Here is a 21,415-nt window from a genome sequence, read left to right as displayed (position 1 = left end):
TCTGGCCCCTCACCTATTACCATCTTGCTATCCTTTGTTCTCCTTTCCCAACATCACTGAAATGATTTCCTTCAAAAATGATGACTTTTCACACAGAGCACTCACTTTTCTTAAGCCATCAATTCCTCTTTTTTACCTGCCCTGCATGCATGCTTTCTGAAGAGCCAATCACAAGGCTTCTTTGCTGAATGTACACCTTATTCACCTTATTCTGTGTACACCTTATTCACTAGTGGAACAAGCTCACATCATGTCATATTTTATTATGTTTTTCTACTAAAATAATACTTCTATAATAATAATAAAGAACAACTATATACCAGAGACATTTTATGGGGGTGGAGTGGGAATGGCATCAAAAATGCAGGTGGAGGTAAGTGCCTGGGACTATGGTGATGGCACACAGGTGATTTGGTGATGGGAAGCCCACAGGTATTACAACTGAGATGGAAAAGGCACAAAATGATGTAAAAATAAACTATTATAAAAAAATTTAAAAAGCATACTTCTAGAGATCAGCAGTCATTATGCCTTATTCATACACAGTACCTGCTACAATATAAATACTTAATATTTACCTTAAATTTTACTTTCCTGAATTCTCCACATTTACATATATTTGTTTCAGAAAAAATATAAGAGCTCAAATTTTACTTTCTTGTGGTAGTCTAAAATCTTTAACATTTAACAAGTTTTCAATTTTCCCAAAATAGTGCATCATTAACACTAGGTGGTAAATGTTAGGTTGTCACATAAAATATATGCCCCGAAGACTAAAAATGTTATTGTCTTTAGTAAAAATTAAACATTTAACATAAGTCTACAATGTTTTAAAGCTCTAAAATATGAAGTTATGAGAGACATGTGAAATGAAAAATAATTTCCCTATTTTAAAAGACTGAATGCAGACATTGGGATTTTCTCCCTTTATTTAATAAATACACCTAAGTACTGACATGATCAAAAAAAAAAATCCTTCACAAGCTCATCAAACATTCCCCTTCCTTCCCTTCTTCTTTCATGACCCTGACCCTTTTCTTCTGACTTCCTCCCATCCTAACCTTTTTCAAAATAAAGTTTTCATAATTTTGATACTTATATTCCTTTCCCTCCACCCCCAGTAAGATATATGGCATTTCTCTGACCTCCCACAAGGTTAATTCTTCAGGCAATTTGAAAGGCTCTTCCCTCTGCCTCACTGTAATTGAGGGAGTGAGCTAAGAAAAAGGGCAGGAGAAGGAAAAAGGACACTCTGGCATCAATCTAATTTCAGTACTTACACTAGAAGCTCTAGACTTTGGAAAGTTGGTGACCCCTCTTGGTCTTGTCTTCACCTTTTTTATGACATTAAAACAGGACATACCTCATTGGGGTTGTCATGAGAATTAAATTATATGAGTTACTAACTCTTAAAAACATTCAATTATTTCTGCTGTATTTACCCCAGACTTAGAGAGTGTGCAGTAATGGACTAATAAATAATAAACATCACATTTCCAGATGTGTGAAAACTTCACACTAATATTCAGAGAAAGGTATGTCATTTTCAATTTCTAAAATATAATGTGTTCTGTGTGTATGTGGAAGTGATGAGTTAGAAGTGGAAGTGGTGTGACTTTGAATGAAATCTAGAAGATCAGGTAAGCTTAAGAAATAAACTATCTTTTAGAAAGATAACCTGGAAATGTACAAATGAATGTCACTTATAGACCCTATATATCTTTGACTATAAATGGAGAAATGGTATTCTTAAAGAATTCCAACACAGCTCATGGCAACCCAACCTTATGGCTGATTATCTGATCCAGCACAATGGTTTAAATGATTTGTTACTCAGTTATTATCTTTAACTGCTTTGTTGGGATTTTCCCAGGTTAAACTTGCCCAGGATCACCTGTTCTTTATTACCCTCAATGGCGTGGCCTCCTAATTCATGGCAACAATTCAAGTCCCGTGGATGAACTCCTTTAATTTGACCTCCTCTCAACTCTGAATTCTTTAATGTTTACATGCCTCTGACATCCTTTCCTACAGTCTCTGAAGAAGTAATCTTTCTCATCCTCAAAATTAATCCTATCATCTGTTCTTCAAATTTGAGTCTTTCTGCATCCTCAAAAAGCTTGTTCAGGCATTTATGTTCTTCCTTGAATTCCATCTGCTCACTCTCTGCAATGTCTTAATTCCATCCAGGCTATAAAGATATGTAAGCCTCACTCTTCATAATACTATAATTTTACTCCAGGTAATGTTCTCTCTAACTCTCACAATCCCTTTTACTTTCTCTTTACAACCAAGTGCTAAACACACTCACAATTAAGAAAGAATCTCATTTCCTCAAAAAGAAAATATAAGTTTATTTTTCTTATTATGAAAGTAATTCATGCTTATAATATTAGATATAACTTTTTTAATCACCCACAATTTTATCTGGAATAATACTCATTAGCCCAGTGGTTGTTACATCTAACTTCTTTTTTATAGTTTATATTCACATACAAAGTTAATAATATAAAAATAGATCATACTGAATATATAAGCTTAAAATTTTCCTCTTTTTACTCAATATTACCTCTTGAAAACACTTTTTAATGTCAGTAAATGTCAATAAATCCATCATTTATTGAATTCTTATGGTGAAGACATAATGGAGTGACTAATTTTAACAGTGAAGCTTTAAAGCCACGCTAAATGACGAAAGAAAAACATTAAAATCAACCCCTGAAAGCTGCTGTAAATCTGAATATCCAGGAAGGATGGTGAGGGAGGAGAAAGGGGAAGGGTGAAAAAGTTGGGGGAGAACACAAAGGACTATGGTGGAAGATAATGGGTGCTTTGGTGGCTCAAGTTCTATGGTGACCAAGCCAAGGGAAGAAATCCCATAGAGTAAAAGATTGAACAAGGATGTAAAATAATGTCAGTTCAATGCAAAGTATATGTTAAATTTAAAAAATAGGCCCTCCCTGATGGTGCAGCGGACTAAAGCACAGCACTAAGAAGCTAAAACCACCAGCCAGCCCCGTAGGTGATCCACATGGAGTGGGCAAAACTCTCCTGACCCGCCCGCTGCTCCCCTCAGCAGTGTACTTCGTCGATCTGCCTGTTCTGCTCCCTACTGTCTCTGGTGAATCCTCTCACTGCCCCTGTGCCTCTGGCCTGTACTCCAGTTCTGCATGCATAAATAAATAAATCTTTTAAAAAAATAAAAACCACTGATAACTCAGAAAATTCAAATGAAGCATAAAGAAAAAATGTGTAAATCCAATAACTAAAACAGTTTGCCACATTTACTTCTTTATGTCCTTCTCCAATACTACATTATCAGTTCTGTAGGCCAGGAATCTTATCTATCTTTGGATACACACATTTCACAAGCTATGTGGCATGGGACAAATACCTAACTAAATAATGGTGTACAAGTGATTAAATAAAATTGATGATCTTGCAAGTGGAAAAGCTACCCATGGAATAACATTTTAGTTGTCTATGTTAAAAATTTTAAGAAACCACAAAAGGTGCAGACCTTTAATATACATTTAATATTCATGAATTAAAATGTATGTCTCTCAACTTCCTCTATATAGTTTAATCTGAGTATCTAATACCAAGTTATCAAATGTTAACAGAAAGTAATCAATAAGAAAATCTCACCTAATAACTAAAAATAGTCAACTTTCAACCTGCATATACATTTATAGGTAAGATACCAAAAAAAAAAAAATGACATAAACTTTTCAATTTTGTTGCTCTTATTCTTTTTTAAAACAGTAATCAGGGCCTCTCTGGTGGCACAGTGGTTAAAGACAGCACTACCAAGCTATCGCCAGCCACAGCAGCATAAGTTCTATCCTCTGGCCAGGGAGGAGCCAACATACATCGGCAGCAGACCTCTCCTGTCTTGCCCATGATTACACAGGACATGTACCCTTCAGGCTCGAAACTTGAGGCCATCTACAAAGTGTCTACTAAAGAACTCGGTTGTCCCACAAAGATGACGGTACAGAAATAAAGTCCAGAGACATTCAGGTCAGTCACATAACAACAATCACTATTTAAATTTCCAATTCTAATCATATACAATACTGTAAACTAATGTTACCTCAATAAAAAAAAGAAATCAGAAAAAAAACAGACCCTGATATAACAACAGAGCATATGATAGATGCAACATAACAAAAAAGAATCTGTGAAGAAAAATAATTAGCAACTCTTGATATTTGAGCTGGCTGCCACCATTGAAACTGCACTCTATTTTGTGGGAAATAAGTTGATATTTAAGTTCAAGCTGTTATAACAAGTGCTTTTGGTAAAATGCATATTACTACCTACTGGCACCTGGATGTGATGACCAGTAGAAAGAGAATGAAATAAGAACTGTTGCTATCTTAGTGTGACACTGATCAAAAGGGTTAGCAGACAAGCTGGTTGGTCAATATGATCGCAGCTATGCTGATTAAAAGACCAGAAGTGAAAAACTTACTGTAACAAATGGATCTTATTGAAATACTTTTTTTCAATAAATCTAGGTATTCAGAATTCTATTAGATGGTCACTAGAGGAGAATGGTACACACAAATACACTAAAAGATGTTTTTAATTAAAAAAAAAACTTACGTAAGTAAGAAAAACTTATGAATACATTTCTTCTCACTGACATTCTCTCAGATATCTGGAGACAACTGGTATATCTGTTCTGAACCTGTTCAGATATACAATAAGTACTTGCCATCACCCCATCATCCTCAAATGAACTTCCATTACAGCATCCACTCTTCCCTCAAAGATAACCTACTTTCCTGTATCTTTGCAAAAGTATGACACCTGAAATTTATGACTTCCAGATTTAACTTAGCAAACTGAAGATCGATTAGGGTTATCATCTGTCTTATTTTAGATCAATAGCTTGCCAACTTTAGGTTGGATGCATATAGGGATTTTGGTAAAATTGCAAATACCTGGCTCCAAATCCAGAGATTTTGATGAGTCACTTTATTTGAGAGGTTCCTTAAATGAGCATTTTCAACACACTTGGTAATTTAGAACAAATAAACCAAAGTCCATTGCTTGAGAAATCATGCCTATTAGTATTGTGCAAAATCCCATTAGCTCTCTTATAGTTCTTTCCAACAACAAACATCTAAAATTTCCTTAAATCTACTGAGCTTATGTGAGTTTCCTCAAAGTATGAAGCTATAAGGTTCTGAGGAACAAATCACAAGGGCTTTGACACATCACAACCAAATTTCATCATAATAAATATATACTTCCAACCCTTGAATATCTTTTGAGATATCACTTTCATCATAGGATAGGGGAGGACTTTTGTATGTAACTATGAGCTTTCCACCATAGCTATATTCTCTAAGTGAGCTCTCTAAATCTTTACTAATCTCAGTGGCTCTTTCTTCACAAGGTGTCTCCTATCTTCACCAGGACTGCCTTCACATGAACACTTGCATTTCATCATCAGTGGTATTCACACGATGGGGACATGTTTCCCCTTAAAACTTCACTCCCATTTTCTTCTGCAGTATTTGGAAGAAGTATCTGATGCTTTCTTTTTAATATTATTTCCACTATATACTGTGATAAGCTTGCAAGTAAAACGATTTCCTGGTTATTCAGAAACATGTGTTATATACAAGCCCACACAGAAAACCATTGTTACTTTCCAAAAGGAAGTGTCCAGAATGAATTTTCTGTTCACACAAAAATATAACCTAAATGCCTTCAAAATTAAAATTTGTGTCCACAAAAAGAAAAAGGTGGTATTAGGGTTTGTAGAAGCACCAGTGAGAGGCCTGTACAGCAAAGCTGAGCAGAGCTTGCAAAGATAGCACTTCCCACAAAGACCAAGTGGATAGCCACAGTTTTAAACTGAACTGGGAGAAAAAGATTTTTCTAGTCTTCAGGACCCCACAGGTCTCTAGGACATTCCCTGGTGCTCCCACCCAAGGCACTTAGCTCTGCCATCCCACACAGTGTGTTCCTTTTACTAAATACTTGGGCTTCACTTCAACCAAGGTTTTTGAAGTGCCAATGGAACTGATCACTGATGAATATGCTCCATAATTCACAGTTGAAATGTCATCCAAGATAAGATTACATATTCACAATTGCATTAAAACATAACTTTGTTGGGCCTTCCCTGGTGACGCAGAGGGTTAAAGCACAGCACTAAGAAGCTAAAGCCACTTCAGTATGAGTATTTTCCCCACCCTCTCCCCCCACCCCCAGAAGTGGCCCACATGGTACAGCAGACCTCTCCTATCTCACCCACTGCTCCCCTTGGCAGTGTACTTCGATGATCTGCCTGTTCTGCTCCCTACTCTGTCTTGGGTGAATCCTCTCACCACCCCTGCGCTCTGGCCTGTACCCTAGTTCTGTATGCATAAATAAGTCTTAAAAAAAAAAAACCATAACTTTCTTAAACTTTTTTGTTCTACCAAAGTATCAACAAGATAATTGAGAGAATTTTGCAGAAACTAACTTTTTATTCCACAGAAACCTAACTTGAAGAACTCTGCAACTCCCAGTATACACAACTAAAAAAAAGGATTTAATCTCCATGACAACAGTGTTCAGAGACATCAAAAACTCTCAGATTCCATTTAAATAACTAAATTTATATTTCTAAATTAAATAAAAAGGGTAATAATTCATTTCAAGTTCTGTCCATCTTTTTTGCTTTCTTTTTAAACTGAACTGGGAAAAAAGGATTTCTCTAGTTTTCGATGACAATAGTAACTTAAATGATAATAGAATAGGAACTTTTAAATGCTGCTGCAGATATACTGTTATTTTAAAAGCACTTGAATGAAAACCTTTGTTGATAAAGATTTTTTCCCAGTTCCTCCTAAAAGAACTCAATAATAAAAAGATGGGGGGGGGGAATGATAGATGAGATGGCTGAATAACCACAGTCATGTCTTTGAATAAAGCTTAATGTCCAAAACAGGACTTGAATAAGTAGAACCGTGAAAGTGGAAGTCAGAGAAGGTCACTCTATTTGTGCTTGAGTTGTTTGGTTTGCTTTTAATCATATACCTGGGAATTGTTTTCTGGGCTTGTTTTAATGAGATTGTGTTTTTTTCTGTTCTTTTGCAGTGGAGCACTTTAAACAGAACTAAATTTAGACAGTGTTCTCTAGAGATGTTCTTTTCAAACCAAGATTAACAGAGACCAATTTTGTCCCCCCTTCATCTTCTACCTTGAACTTCTCAGGGACAGAGGTGTATCTAGGTTATGTGATGACCCCGACTACCCTGACTATTTGAAACATCACCATCAATAGCTAACAGCACACTGGGCAGAGAATCAAGCTACCACCCTCCACATGAGACTGTGTTTGCATTTAATGCTGTATCTTGTTAATAAAACACATTATCATGTTTCTCACATATATTTACCACCTCCTGGGGTTTGATTTTGTTTTTGTTTTTGTTTTAGTTCTATGCTTAGCTCTTTGTCCAGCATGTCATTTAATTTTTGTTTCTGAAACTTGAAAACTGTATTTTAACAATCTTTTTACTTCAATACCAGAAGGCCAAAGAATTGGTAAAAAAAAATAGTTACATTTCAGTCAAGAGAAGCCAAATGAAGATTCACAAAATACAAAAACCATGTTATTTTATTTGATTTCAATTCATTCATTCATTTAACAAATCTCCTCCCCTCCAAAACCTATCATTCAAAAACCTTCAGACTAATCTTTCTAACACAAACTTTGATTATGCACTTTACTTTTTAAGTAAATAAATCTCTCCCACTACATTCTACTTAGCTCAATTTCTCTAGCATCAAAATCATGACGAGTAACTGGTAGACATTAAGCTGGTACTTTTCAAAAATCTCCTAACTGAAAATTTTCCACTTACTTTTCATTTACTTGAGTATAACCTTTGGATTTAACTTGTCCATCTGTAACTGTGATGCTCATACTCTTATGTCTGGGTGGACTTCCTGGATACGTTTTTTTTTTCTGTCTTCTTCTAAAATATTTACCTACCTAATCTTTTCTTTATTTTTTATGTTTAAGTTTGCAATGTAATTCAGATACTCTGATAATCGCAAATAAAGCAGAGGAATCAAAAGTAGTTCCAAACCTTATAAAATTCAGAGCCAGGCCCTCCCTGGCGCAGCAGGTTGGCATTCACCACTGCAAGCCAGCAGCAGCAGCTACAGTGCAAGTTTGATCGCCAGCCCTGGAAGTGACCACATGACTGCCGCAGGCCACTCCTGTCTCACCCACTACTCCCCTCAACAGTGTGCTTTGTCAATCGGCCTGTTCTGCCCCCACTCTATCTCTGGTGAATCCTCTCACTGCCCCTGCACCTCTGGCCTGTACCCAGTTCTGTATGCATAAATAAATAGACAAAATTCAGAGCCAAGTGAAGCAGAGGATGTTATAAATAGATTCATACTTTCATTTAACTCCTATTTATTGCCTACCATGTGCCATGCATGAGAATACAGCGGTAAAACAAGAAAATGCTTGAACGTGTAGGGCTTACTTCTTGTAGGGAAGACAAGTTATAAGATATTATGGTAAAAACTATGATAAATGAAGGAACAAAAAAAATGGTTAAGAGTGACCGACCAATTTATGACAAAGCAATGGTTTTGTTAAGTATTAAAAGATAAAAGAGAATTCACTAAATAAAGTCAAAAAAGCCTTTCTAGACTCAGTCATGAGCATTTGAAGAACATGAGTGGATATTTTGGAAAATAAATGTATTTATAGGAAATAACTCTGGATGAAGTATTGCTCAAAATAAGAAGGTTTGTGACAAGATGAGTAGTCAATATAAAACAATGGGAGAAATGCTCAAGTGTGGACCCTGAAGGGGTAGTAAGCAATTCAAATAGAAAAGAATTGGGTCATTCTGAAGTTTGTAAATCAGGCTCCGGAGGTCATTAACTAAAATTAAAGGCAGCCAATGTGGAATGAATTTGGGAGTTGAGTGATGGAATTCTGTCCTTTTTGCTGACTCCTTTTCTTTGGCTCACTTTTAAATGTTGTTAATTCCAGGGTGTTCCCTTCTCTCCTTGTGGGACGTGAAAAAATCACAAACAGATGTGTCCGAATAAATAAACCAAACACAAGTAAGTAGGAGGAAAAATACATCTAAGAAGGACTTCCTTCAAGGAGTTTAAGTTGTAAACTTAACATCCAGTGCCTTAACTATTTATTTCCAAAATCCCAGCACTAACTCATACTCACCCAGGGAGGCAGATGTGGTAGAGAACTCAGTTTCCTGAACTAGAGAAAAAATCATGTTTGCATAAGCACGTCCATATAGTAACTGGTGTCTCTGCCACTTCCTTAATCTCTCCAAATGTTTCTTCATCTAAAGCATGGGACAACAAAGCTTTCTTCATGAAATGGTGGTAAACGTCAAATGAAATAACCCATGGGAACAGTGCAGAGCCTGCCCTGTCAAGGCCTCATACGACATCAATTATAAATAACAATAACAAATACTATATACTTTGCTTTTTTTAATATTTTCTCTCCACTATTTTGTTGGATCTTCACAATTCAATGAGATAGTATCCGTTACTTGTATGATCATCATCCCATTTTCACAGATTGACTACCAGTGTCAGCAACTCACCTAAAGTTGACTCTAATCAGAACACAGGCAAGCCTGGCTTTGGAGTCAGAAATCTAATTCCAAGAGATCCTTGTGTTCCCACAAGTTTCCAAAAGATCCTTGCCAACTTTGGGTTCAGTGCATGTTAGGATTTTGGTAAAATTACAGACTTTTGGATCCAAATCCAGAGATTTTGATGAGTCATTTTATCTGAGAGTCATTTTATCTGAGAGATACTGGGTGAGCACTTGGCCACAGCTTCTCAGGCTGAGGGTAAGGCCCGTTCATGTCTTATATTGATTCTCCTTTTTCTCTGTTCTTTCCATTCATAGACTGCAGAGTGAAATTTAGAATTTAGCCATTTTGTTTTGGCTGTCCCTGTAATGTATATAAACCTTATTTTGAACATAAGTCTGCCTTGAGGCAGAGTTCATATCCCACACTTGGTATTCTCGTTAGTAACAACTTAAGGCCTGAAAATCAGTAAGCTCTCAGCAAATACTTGTTGAGTGACTGATTGCCAAACTGGAAAGCATCACCACTGGAAGAAACAATTGGAGAGATCTGCATAAGGATTGGTTATTCCTACGGGAGGTTTCATGTCAGCAAAAGTTATCGGCAGCTCTCTACTTGGGAGTATCTTATGAAAAGACCCATGTAATAGAGGGAAAGTTCTTACAATGTGTGACAAAGGATCACCTAATTGTTCTTCTAGCTCTTCTGTAACTATAATTTTTGGAGTAAAACGAGGGGAATGCTTAAGTTTGATTTGGGGGAATAAAAAGTTCTAGGGTCTTTCTTCCTGTTCATAATTATAGTTAAGAAAATGTAGATTAATCTTCATTGGCTTGGATCCTGATATTGCTCAGAAAATAATGCTAATGCATTTAAAGAAGTTTAAGAAGAAGAACAAATGTTTCATTTTAAGTAATACATCTAAAATTAAAATAATATATTTTACAATAACAGTTCAAGTATACCACTTAGGAAGTAACCACTTGAAAATAATAGTGCACAATTTACCATTCTATTTTTTTCTTTGCTTAAATTACTTCAAAATTGTAATCACAAAGAAATGCATGAAAGTCAAATAAAATAAGCCATATAAAAGAGTAAAAGTCAAAGTGGATCTTTACAAAAATAATTTTTTAGGTCATTCAAAAGACATTTCTGTCTTCTTGATTTTTTCTTTATTTAAATTAAGAAATAATTCATTAGTCATAATATTCAAGACATGGAAACCACCTAAATTTCCATCAACAGATGAATGTATAAAGAAGTTGTGGTAGATTTACTTATCAAATCCTAGTCAGCTATTTTAAGGATGAAATCTTACTTTTTGTGTTAACAGGTATAGAACTTGAGGTGATACTCAGAAAAATAAGTCAGCAAGAGAAAGACAACAATATTATATGCTATTACTCATATGCAGTACATAAAGAAACACAAATGAACTAACAAAACATGTCAAAAACACCCTTTAGATTCTGTTAACAAATTGGAGGTTCCCAGGAGGGGAGAAGTATAGTGGGAGGAATGGTCAGACCAGATGTGGTCAATTTTATCTTGGTGAAATGGTATGAGAATTTTGCTGGTGGATACAGTATGGTATACATACAAATTCAGGGATGAAGCTGTACTCCTGAATCATAAGTTTTATAAGCTAATGGTAAATTGGCTTTTGAAAAATAATACAAAAAGCACTAGAAAGTAAGGTGTCTTGGATCATAGGAACAGAAAAGCTAAAATGGCAGAAAATGTTCAGTGGTGGCCCTCCTTGGTAGCGCAAAATGTTAAAGCACAGCACAACGAAGCTTAAACTACTTCAGCATGAGTTCGATTCCCGCCTGCCCTGGAGGTGCCCACATGGCGTGGCAGACCTCTCCTGACCCACCTGCTGCTCCCCTCAGCAGTGTACTTCGTCCATCTGCCTGTTCTGCACCCCACTCTGTCTCTGGTGAATCCTCTCACCCTCCACATCTCTGGCCTGTACCCCAGTTCTGTACGAATAAATAAAATTAAAAAAATAAAATGTTCAGTGGATATGCATGTAAAGAAATAGCAGAGATTGAGAGATTGTTTTGAAAGGAAGTGAAGACACACATGTGACAAAAAGTAGACTGAAGATAATGAAGAAATACTGAATGATTAGGTAAGGAATTTATATGAGGCCTGTTTTAAAAAGATTTTTACGATGATGATGATGATGATGATAGAGAATTGAGGGAGAAGAGACACTGAACTGAGAAACCTGTAAGGGATTTCATCAGTAAGCAATAAAGATCCATTGATTAAAGTAACAAAAACATTTCTTGCTTTTGTTTCATGTGCTCTTGGGACCGATGGGAAGTATGGAACCACAACTTACATACTCAGGCATTCATCTGGAAGATCACCATAATATGGTGAGTTGTGTACTAGTTTTTAAAGGATTTAATCTAAGAATTCATGTCACTTCTGTATACATCTCACTGACTCTGTCTACACCTAACTTCAGAGAATAGGTAAGTGCAATACTTCTATGTGCCCAGCAGGAAGAGAAAAGGAAAAATCTATGAACAGCACCAATAAATACTTTAAGATATCATTGTATCAGTTCACATTAGAGATAAGTAGACATAAGCTGTAGGAACAGAAAGACAAATAAAAGTGAAAGAAATACTCTAGAAATATAACTGAAGCCTTGCTGTTAGATACAATACAACAGTAAAGAAAGGGATCTAATATGACTACAGGGGCTTATGCCTAGAAAACTGTTGATGCCATTATCAGAAATTAAGAAATAAGAAGCAAATTTGATTGTGGAAGAGAGAGATGGTACAGAGAAAGGGAAACTTCCAAGAGAAGGCTTGGTGTAGGCTAGTGTTATGTCTTGGCAGGTATATGTGAATAAGAATATCTAAACCACAGATGAAAATTAAGAACAGAGATTATAGAAGAGTTCAAACATGAAAACAAGGACATTAGAGTCATTGGCATAAAATATTTAAAACTTGAACTTAGGTGAACCTACAAATTTTGCATCATTAAACTAAAATTACCACAGAACTGTAGAGAAAAATTTAATCTTTTTTAACGGCTTCCAATTCCTGGAAGAAAAAAAAAATCCATTAATCACAAAAAAATAATGCAGGCAAGAACTTGCAAAGGTTTTCAGGAAGAAGAAACACTATTTTAATATTTAAAATTGGTGATGGCTATGAATTTTGAATCCTTCAGAGAACTTTCATTAATACAATCTTACATGATTTGTATCTCATTCTAGAAGGCTGCCATGTAAAGAAAAGTGAAGACTGGTCATCTCTGCTGTAGTGATTAATAAACACATACTTAGAGTTGATCATCTTATAACAGTTGTGTAATTCTTAAGAGTTTTATCTTCCTTTGCCTGAGGTAAATTCTTTGTGCAGAATTTCAAGCAAATTTCCTGAACAAAAGTTCTAACTCACAAAAATGTTTTATTTGTCTATGCAGGTAAACATGAGATGATCTATTGCTTAGTCAACACTAAGCATTCAATTATTCTAATAATGAAATATATAAAATGAAACACTGAGGGGGATGTTTCAAATTGTCATTATAAGTGAGTGGATATTGAATCTATTATAAATTGAAACTAGTATTTAAAAAAAGAATATAAGGCCCTCCCTGGTGGCGCAGTGGGTTAAAGCACAACACTAAGAAGCTTAAGCCACTTCCGCATGAGTTCGATCCCCGCCTGCCCCAGAGGAGATCTACATGGCGTGGCAGACCTCTCCTGCCCGCCCGCTGCTCCCCTCAGCAGTGTACTTCGATCAGCCTGTTCTGCTCCCCGCTCTGCCTCTGGTGAATTCTCTCACCCTCCGCATCTCTGGTCTATACCCCAGTTCTGTGTGAATAAATAAATAAATTTAAAAAAAAAGAAGAAGAACATAAAATAGAAACAGTGGAGAGCACAGAACATAAGAATTCTAAGTATTGCCTGATATTTTATGACATTTTAGAGTTGGGTATCTGTGTTTTAGTGCGGATGTGTATGTCTGTTAAAAAGAACGCTGAAGGCTATTGCTCTAGAGGAGTGAGGACAGAGTAAGGAGACTAGTGCACTAGTGAGAGATTGTTTTAGTCATTTTATCAGTTTACTCATTACAGAAAAATATCATCTACAGATCTCATTTAGAGATACAGAACATTCTTAATCCCTTAAAGTCCACCAGACCTATGTGTCCTCTTCATTTCAACTTCATCATTTTTTTTTTTTTTTTGTGCTTGGTTGATGATTTGTACTCAAAACTATACCTTAGAGAATGAAAGTATTCAAACTGCATGTCAACCTTAATCAGATTCAGCATATACCTACTTAATTCTCCATTTCATCTTTGTTAGCAGAGCTTAAGTGAACTGGGATTTGCTTCACAGTCTTACCAATAAAATACTACAACATTTTATCTGTTGAATACTAAAATGCCTTATCAACTATCACATTTATTACTACTCTAAATATTTCTAATTGTCAAAATGGCCTTTATATACTTCAAAAGGAGGGAGGGGCCCAAAAGTATGGCCTGATTTCCTTAGCAAAAGGATTATTAATTGTAAAAAGGACCATAAGTATTCAAAATTTGGCCCATATCATCTTTTATTAATCAAGACAACATTAGTATTAAATAATGTTTACTTATGAATCATATCACTGTTATTTTGGATTTCACTATATTAAAAAAAAGAAACACATGACTTAAGTTGTCTGTAGTTTGGGAGCCTTTGAGTTCTGAAACTTTTATTTCCAATTCTTGATTATGAGTTCACCCTAAATATCCAGAATAAATCTGATTGTAGTTGATGTATAACAAAAATCTCTAAGTAAATGTATAAAAAGAAATAATACCCAAAATTTTCCACACAATGGGGAAGGAAACATCCAGATGTAAGAAGCTCAAAGAACTCCAAACAAAATAAACCCAAAGAGAAACACACCAATACACATTATAATTCAAATGGCAAAATTTAAAGAAAGAATCCTATGTAGCTTCTTCCTCATCCCTTGCTCACTCCTTCCCCTACTGGCTCTTTCTCCTTCAAAATAAGCAGCTCAACCATGTCAGAATCAAAATTAGTAGATATTCTAAATAATAATTGGGTTTGGGAAAGAATTTCAGTTATGTCAGTAGTTGTGGTATGGGCAAATATAAAACTATGAAAACAGAAGTACTCCTATAATAACTGTATATATGTGAAAGAGGCTTCTAAAAGATTCTTACTGGAATAAAAAAAATATTTCAGAAGTGTGATTTAACAGATTTTGAAGTATATTTTTTCTCATCAAATGATCTTTTATTGGGATTTTCCTTTATAGCTCTTAACTGGCAGGGTGCTCCACCATACCACTGTCGATGCTGTCCAGGATGTGATGAGGGAGGAAGCCATTAACACGGCAGTGCACAGACAGAACAGTGCCCAGTATCTATTCACTAGTTCAGAGAGTCTCTAGCTAATGACCAGGGTCACATCTATCAGGCTATGCTAACAATCACATCAAGAGTGATATTTCCATCGTGCTTAATGTTTTTCTGCTTCTTTTGATCTTTGGCAGCTCCTTGAGGGATTTGATGATGAGGGCTGAGGCGAAATGTACCACTTCAATCTGAGCCTGTCTACTCTGAATGGTCACTGTAATCCTCAGACTCTTCCAATCACCAGTTGCCAAAGCAATGTGATCACCAACTTTTTTGGGACACAGACCCAAGGGTCTGATCTTGTGAACAGGACATGACACTGCACTGACTTCCCACTGATACGCCTCAGGTATACAACTTTGACTTCACTGAAGTTGAATTTAGTAGGAGACTGATGTTGGATTAATCCACATTCAGGAAAACCAAAGGAAGTTGCCCTTGGCCTCCTCTGAGAAATCTGTACTAAATATTCCTTTTGTTCTCTATGCTTCTTAGTAGCTTTATGTTAGAAAGACTATATGAAATTTCTATGATGATGATGGAGGTCAGAACAATTTGTTTTGCTTCATAGCTGAAACAATGAAAAAATTGAGAGCCTGTTCCATCATCCTCTGATCATCTGCCATTAGACGTCATTTGTTTAGTTGGTGACATCAGTAGCAGAAGAGAACTGAGATCCTGAGAACCAGCATCTATATATGAAAGTATTAAAATTAGGGGGTTTATTTGTCCCACAACATGGCTCAGCATTGATCAGACTGCTACAGCAGATGGGATTGAGGGCAGTAAGAAAGAATGGCACATAATTTCAACCCTGTATAATTATTCCTCTAATCATTCCGCTACATTTATCTCCATCTTTTCAAAGTATTAGATAATGTTTGTTTCTTTGAAAATAGTTATATTCATTAAATTAGTTTCCTAGCTATTATAACAAATTACCACAAACTGGCTGGCTTAAGTTAACAGATATATGTTTTCCTTTAGTTCTGGAGTCTAGAAATCCAAAGTCGAATTTTCAAAAGATCTGATCCTCCTGCATGCATGAAGAAATACCTATCCCACACCTCATGTATCACTTTTAGTTGTAGCCAGCTATTCCTGCCATTGCTTGTCATGTGCAGGTATCACATCTGCCTCTAGTTAGAGACCTTAACATAGTCTTCTCCCTTTCTCTGTGTCTCTTCTCTTCTTATTAAGACTTATACACTCACATTAGACTAGGACCCACCAAAAACCAGTATGATCTCATCTGAACTTGACTGCATCTGCAGAGACCCTACTTCCCAATAAGGTCCCATTCATAGGTACCCAGGTGGGGAATGGTCAGGATTTCAACATGCTTTTTAGGATGCAATTCAACCCATAACAATAGTCTCCAATAATAGCATGCAAACAGCTTCCTACTTTCATCTTTTGGGAGTGCTACAAATTGTATTTAAACAGTTCTTACTTTTAGTCACCATTTCAGAAATTGTTTTGTTTTGTTTAACATAAGTGTTACCAACTTTAAAAAGCAAAGATTATCTTAGTCCAATACTTCCTCAAATTTAAACATAATTATTTTCTGCACTTACTGAAAATTATGTTACTATATAAGATGTTCTAATAAGTTTGCACACTGCAGGCAAAAACATAATGGGTTTTAGGCTTTTCAAGTGCCCCTGCTAAGATAAGTGGGAGCAGCAGTGCAATGACAAGATCAGGTGATCAGAAATGGAATGTAGGTGTCCATCTAAATTGTCCATTCCAAGCCTCTGTTTTTGTTCTATTTGTTCTTTTCTTGATATGCCAAACATGTGACTCTCCTTTCCCCTCTCTCTCTCCTCTTCTCCCTTACTATTGTGCTTCATCCTCTCTCAACATCTCTCCCAATATAAAAAAAATCAAGAGCAGATGTCAAAGTGCAAAGTCATGTTGAAGTTATTTTTGTCTCATAATTTCATTCCACACATATGAATATTTTAGTAATATCTATAAAACAATAAACACCTTTGAAGCCCTGGAGATACAGTGGTGAATAAACTGAGAGTCCTGACTTGTCAGAATTGACACTCTGAAAAGCAACAGAAAAATAACGTAGAAAAATGGTTAACTGGGAAGAGGATTTATTGGGAATACAGAGAGCAAATAGAATTCTAGAAAACAGAAAATTCAAATTTGTCTAAGGATCATGAAGCACTCTTGCAAAAAGTGCATAGTTGCCATCATGACAAATTTGCATGAATTGGTGAGGCAGATTCAGGCAGTGACAACATCATGGACCCAAGTTTATAACCTAGAGAGAAGGTATTAACATGTTCCATAAATCCGAAGAAGTTCAGCATGGACTACAGCTCAAATTATGACTGAAAAATGGGTGCAAGAGGGAACTGGAGCGAAATGCAGGGGCCAGATCAAAACACACCTTACAAAGGAAGTGATTATATAATTCACCACCCAAACCAGGCCACTTTTGTGAATAAAGGGGGCACCTTTAATAATTAGGCTGGGGCAGCAGGCATAAACCAGGGCTGTCAGAAACTGAGATGTATGGCTATACAACTTATTAAACACAATAACAGAGCCTGGATTCTATACAAAGGTTAATCAGATGCTATAATGGTAATTTATAGAGAAGAGTGGCTCAATACTATTATATTTTATAAAGCTTACTCAAGCTGAAGTATAACAAACAAACGGGAGAGGACAAAACTTAAAACAGGAAATTCCATTAAAAGACTGTTGTGATGACTCCTAGATGTGAGATTATGGTGGCCTGAATTGTTGTAATGATTGTGAAACTCTAAGGAAATTGATGAAGTAATATTTGGTTGAGCCATACAAAATTACTGCTAGTCACCACTTTTAATCTACAAAATGAAAGTGTCTATTTCATAAAGTTCAGCTAATAGATTTACAGGAAGTAGAGCTGACTGAATTTCTTTGGTAAGTGTGTGATAATCAAATTAACAACTAGAAACATTAATGTGTTCTGTTTTAGGCCCATGTAACCAAAAACATATAATAGCCGTATCTTTTATTGTGTATCCTTTATTGTGAAGAGTGAGAAATTAGGGAAAGAAAGACTAAAGACTCCAAATCTATCATTTCTGAGTCTAAGAGATTATAATTTAAGTGAAAGTGAGTTATGGTATTTGAAGGTAAAAGGAATTTGCTTTCCAATGAACATAGTTCCTTCACAATCCATTATCAACCTTCCCCCCTAACTAGTCCAGTCCCTGGACCACTGAAGATAAAAAGAATTGATGTAAGTCAGAGGAGGAAAGTCATACATAGCCACAGAGTTTGGTAATTAAGAGTAAAGATAATATTGTCAGAATTCCTAGATCTGCTACTAGTGAATCATTTATGCCTCAATTCCCTGTCTACAAAATGAGAACAATATTATCTAAGTCATTGTGTTATTTTGAGAAGTTAATATATATACAGTGCTTGTAACAGCACATGGTGAATATTAACCAGCATACAGATGACAGTATTGATGGTGGTGGTGGTGGTGGTGGTGAGAGTATTAACATTATTGGAATTAACTGTCATAGGCTGCACATTATATTTAAAACAGAACACACAGAATTGCTACCTCTACATGTTGGGAACAGAGTTGATTCTATGAAGCTTATGCATAAATAGCACTAAGCAAGGGTACAAATTCTGATCACTATAAGCACTCCATGGTTCTTCGAGGGGAAGCAGAAAATTCCCAGTGCTCTTATAGGCCCACCACTGAGGATCAGAGTGAGGGGTCAGTTCATATGCCAGAGGACACTAAAATGCAAAGCAAACTAATGAGCAGAGGAGAAATATCAGGGGCCAGAGGCAATGTATGACTGACACTAATGCTGGGTTTGTTACAGGAGAATTAAATATGTACAGAAAGAGATTCCTGATTTTTACCACCGAAAGCAAGCACCACATAATATTTATGTTGCTACATCTAATCAGGATCCAAAATACACACTCCCCAGTCCTGATACCATGATATTATATAATAGGTGCTCCCCACACACCCAGATTTCACATCAGGAGCAAAATTAGGAGGCTGAAGTTGTTTCAGGAAACTTTTTTAAATTGCAAGCTGACCAAAAATTTACCAAATTGAACTGAAATTACCCCAAACAACTAAATTAAGTGATTTACCCTACGCAAACTGGAGATTTAAAGTCACTAATCAAGTTCCATACTAAAATTATAAAATAAACACCTTTTTTTTTTGTACAACACTGTGAATGTTATATAGGTTACAGGAAATATTAAGTATGTTAATGAGAATGAAGTAAATGAAGATTAAGAAGATTACTAGGCTTCTTTCTGGAAAGTGCTTTTATAGAAAGTTTATTCATGAAGAACTGAGATAGAAGATGACAAATGTGCAAAATTTAACCACCAAGATTCTTTTATTTCTTTTTACTAACTCCAATCTCTTTTTATAATTTAGCATTATTTTAGTCAGATTTTTCTGACTAAAAATTATTTTCAGATTAAAGACAACTATAACTGGAATGCAAATATATGTACATTCATTTCAAGAAGTTTAGTTAGATACCAATTTTTTAAGTACAGAATTCCCAAGTCACTAAATTAAAATAAAAATTTAGAAAATTTATAGTATTGATACCAGTTTTTTAATAAACATCAAGTGGAGGAAATAATTACTTTTGCTTCCTCCTTAAGCTTTCTCTTAAAAGAAAATGAAAAAACTAACATTTTGTCACAGTAGGTTAATCATACACCTCTACAATTATTAGTTTAAAAGATAGTAAAAAATGGAGGGATACAAAAACAAAAAGGGACACAGACACAGGGAGTAAGTAAAAATAAAAGGAAATGGCTATAAGACAATGAAATAACCCTCCATCTACACACATTTAAAAGAAGGGGTTGTGGTGGAATTAAAGTAGATGGGTATTAATCAACATAAATGTAAATATAATGTGGTAAGGAGGTAGAGGTTGCCATTACTCACCTAACTTAAACACAATATTTAAAGTTTCCACACTCCAAACTCCACACCAACTGATCTAATCTCACCATAATTACCGAATCATACCTATTAAAATAGAGGATTCAGCTTAAGAACCAATAGGTTTCTCCAACATTAGATGAATGTTCGATGGAAAAGCAGGTGATTATAACTCACCTTGAACCCTAAGCTCATGGGCTAACCTCAATTATCGTTCACATGAAGAAAAGCTCCTGTGAATTATGTGGTATCTTCTAGACTTCTCAATGGCCATACTATTTGAGAAACCCCAACAAAGGAAAGTATCTTGGAGCTATATGCAATCATATTCTAACTCATAAAGAAACCATTAGGTTAAAATAAAAATCATAAGGAAAAGAAAACTTGAAATGTCTGCTTTTTTACTGCCATGTTATATCATTTTTATAACATGTTAAGTAGTGAGATTTTTCAAAGTATAGTTACTTAATTGACATGGGCATTGATAAAATCATTGCATAATCTATTTCACAAGTAGTCACGCAGCTAATCAAGCAGTCCAGTATTTTTGGACTTACAGATCTAAATACCAATAGCTGCAGTTGTTTTTTTGATTATTACTTTTGGAGTACCTATGAATTCACTGAATGTGAATATGAATCAACATAATTGAAGTCTTCCAGAAATTTTCTAAGAACTTTGAGATTTTTGACTTCTATAATGATAACCCATTAAGCCAAGAGGTACTTGGTTATCTGGATATTAAGCTACCAGCTAGGATCATGAAATCACTATTGAGGTCAACCTAGCAGCAAACAGTCAAGTATCTAGATAATAAATAAGAGTAAGCAAAATTGACAGGTAGAAAAAAACACCAGAATTAGGGAATATCAGTTAAATATAGAAATTTCAATGAAAATTACATTTATCTACTTGAAAAATTAGTGACTAACTAATTACATTAAACATCTTAACTCAGGAACCAAGAATATTTATGTTATCATACATACTCTTATGGGCTATATCCAAATGATTGTGTTCATATTATTCCCCACAGGAACAATTACAGTTTTCATTACAAATATCCAAATAAAGGCTTGAGTTTTATATTATGGCCTCAGAGGTCCATTTTTTTTTTTTTTAAAAAAGCTACAAATAACTGGCAGACTATCTACTTGCATAAACACCATTCCAAATTATGATACAATTCTTGTCAGACAATGTATTTCACACTGTTTAAGTAATACTCCCAACGAGTGGCGTTATATAAGACACTGCCAAGTTTACCTGCAGAGAAATACACTTCAGTAGCTCTCACACAGCATGAAGACATTTATCATTATTCAAATAGAGAAGAAAAGAAAAGGTTCTGATGTCTTTGACATTATAACTGGCTTGTGGTAAACTGCTGTTATGCAGTGTTCGGTGGGCTGTACTTATCCTAT

General features: G+C 35.4%; 1 protein-coding gene and 1 pseudogene across 2 annotated transcripts in view; both read right to left on the bottom strand.

The window, feature by feature from the left end:
- The window catches only part of LAMA2 (laminin, alpha 2), a 489,259-nt gene that overhangs the window by 446,170 nt on the left and 21,674 nt on the right, over positions 1–21,415 (bottom strand). The gene's annotated exons all lie outside the window — the stretch shown is intronic.
- Positions 14,932–16,329, bottom strand: LOC105853727 (annotated as a pseudogene).

The sequence above is a fragment of the Condylura cristata genome, unplaced genomic scaffold, assembly GCF_000260355.1.
Source record: "Condylura cristata isolate star-nosed mole 26May11 unplaced genomic scaffold, ConCri1.0 scaffold00001, whole genome shotgun sequence".
Lineage (NCBI taxonomy): Eukaryota > Metazoa > Chordata > Mammalia > Eulipotyphla > Talpidae > Condylura > Condylura cristata.
This window is presented reverse-complemented; position numbering and strand designations above follow the sequence as displayed.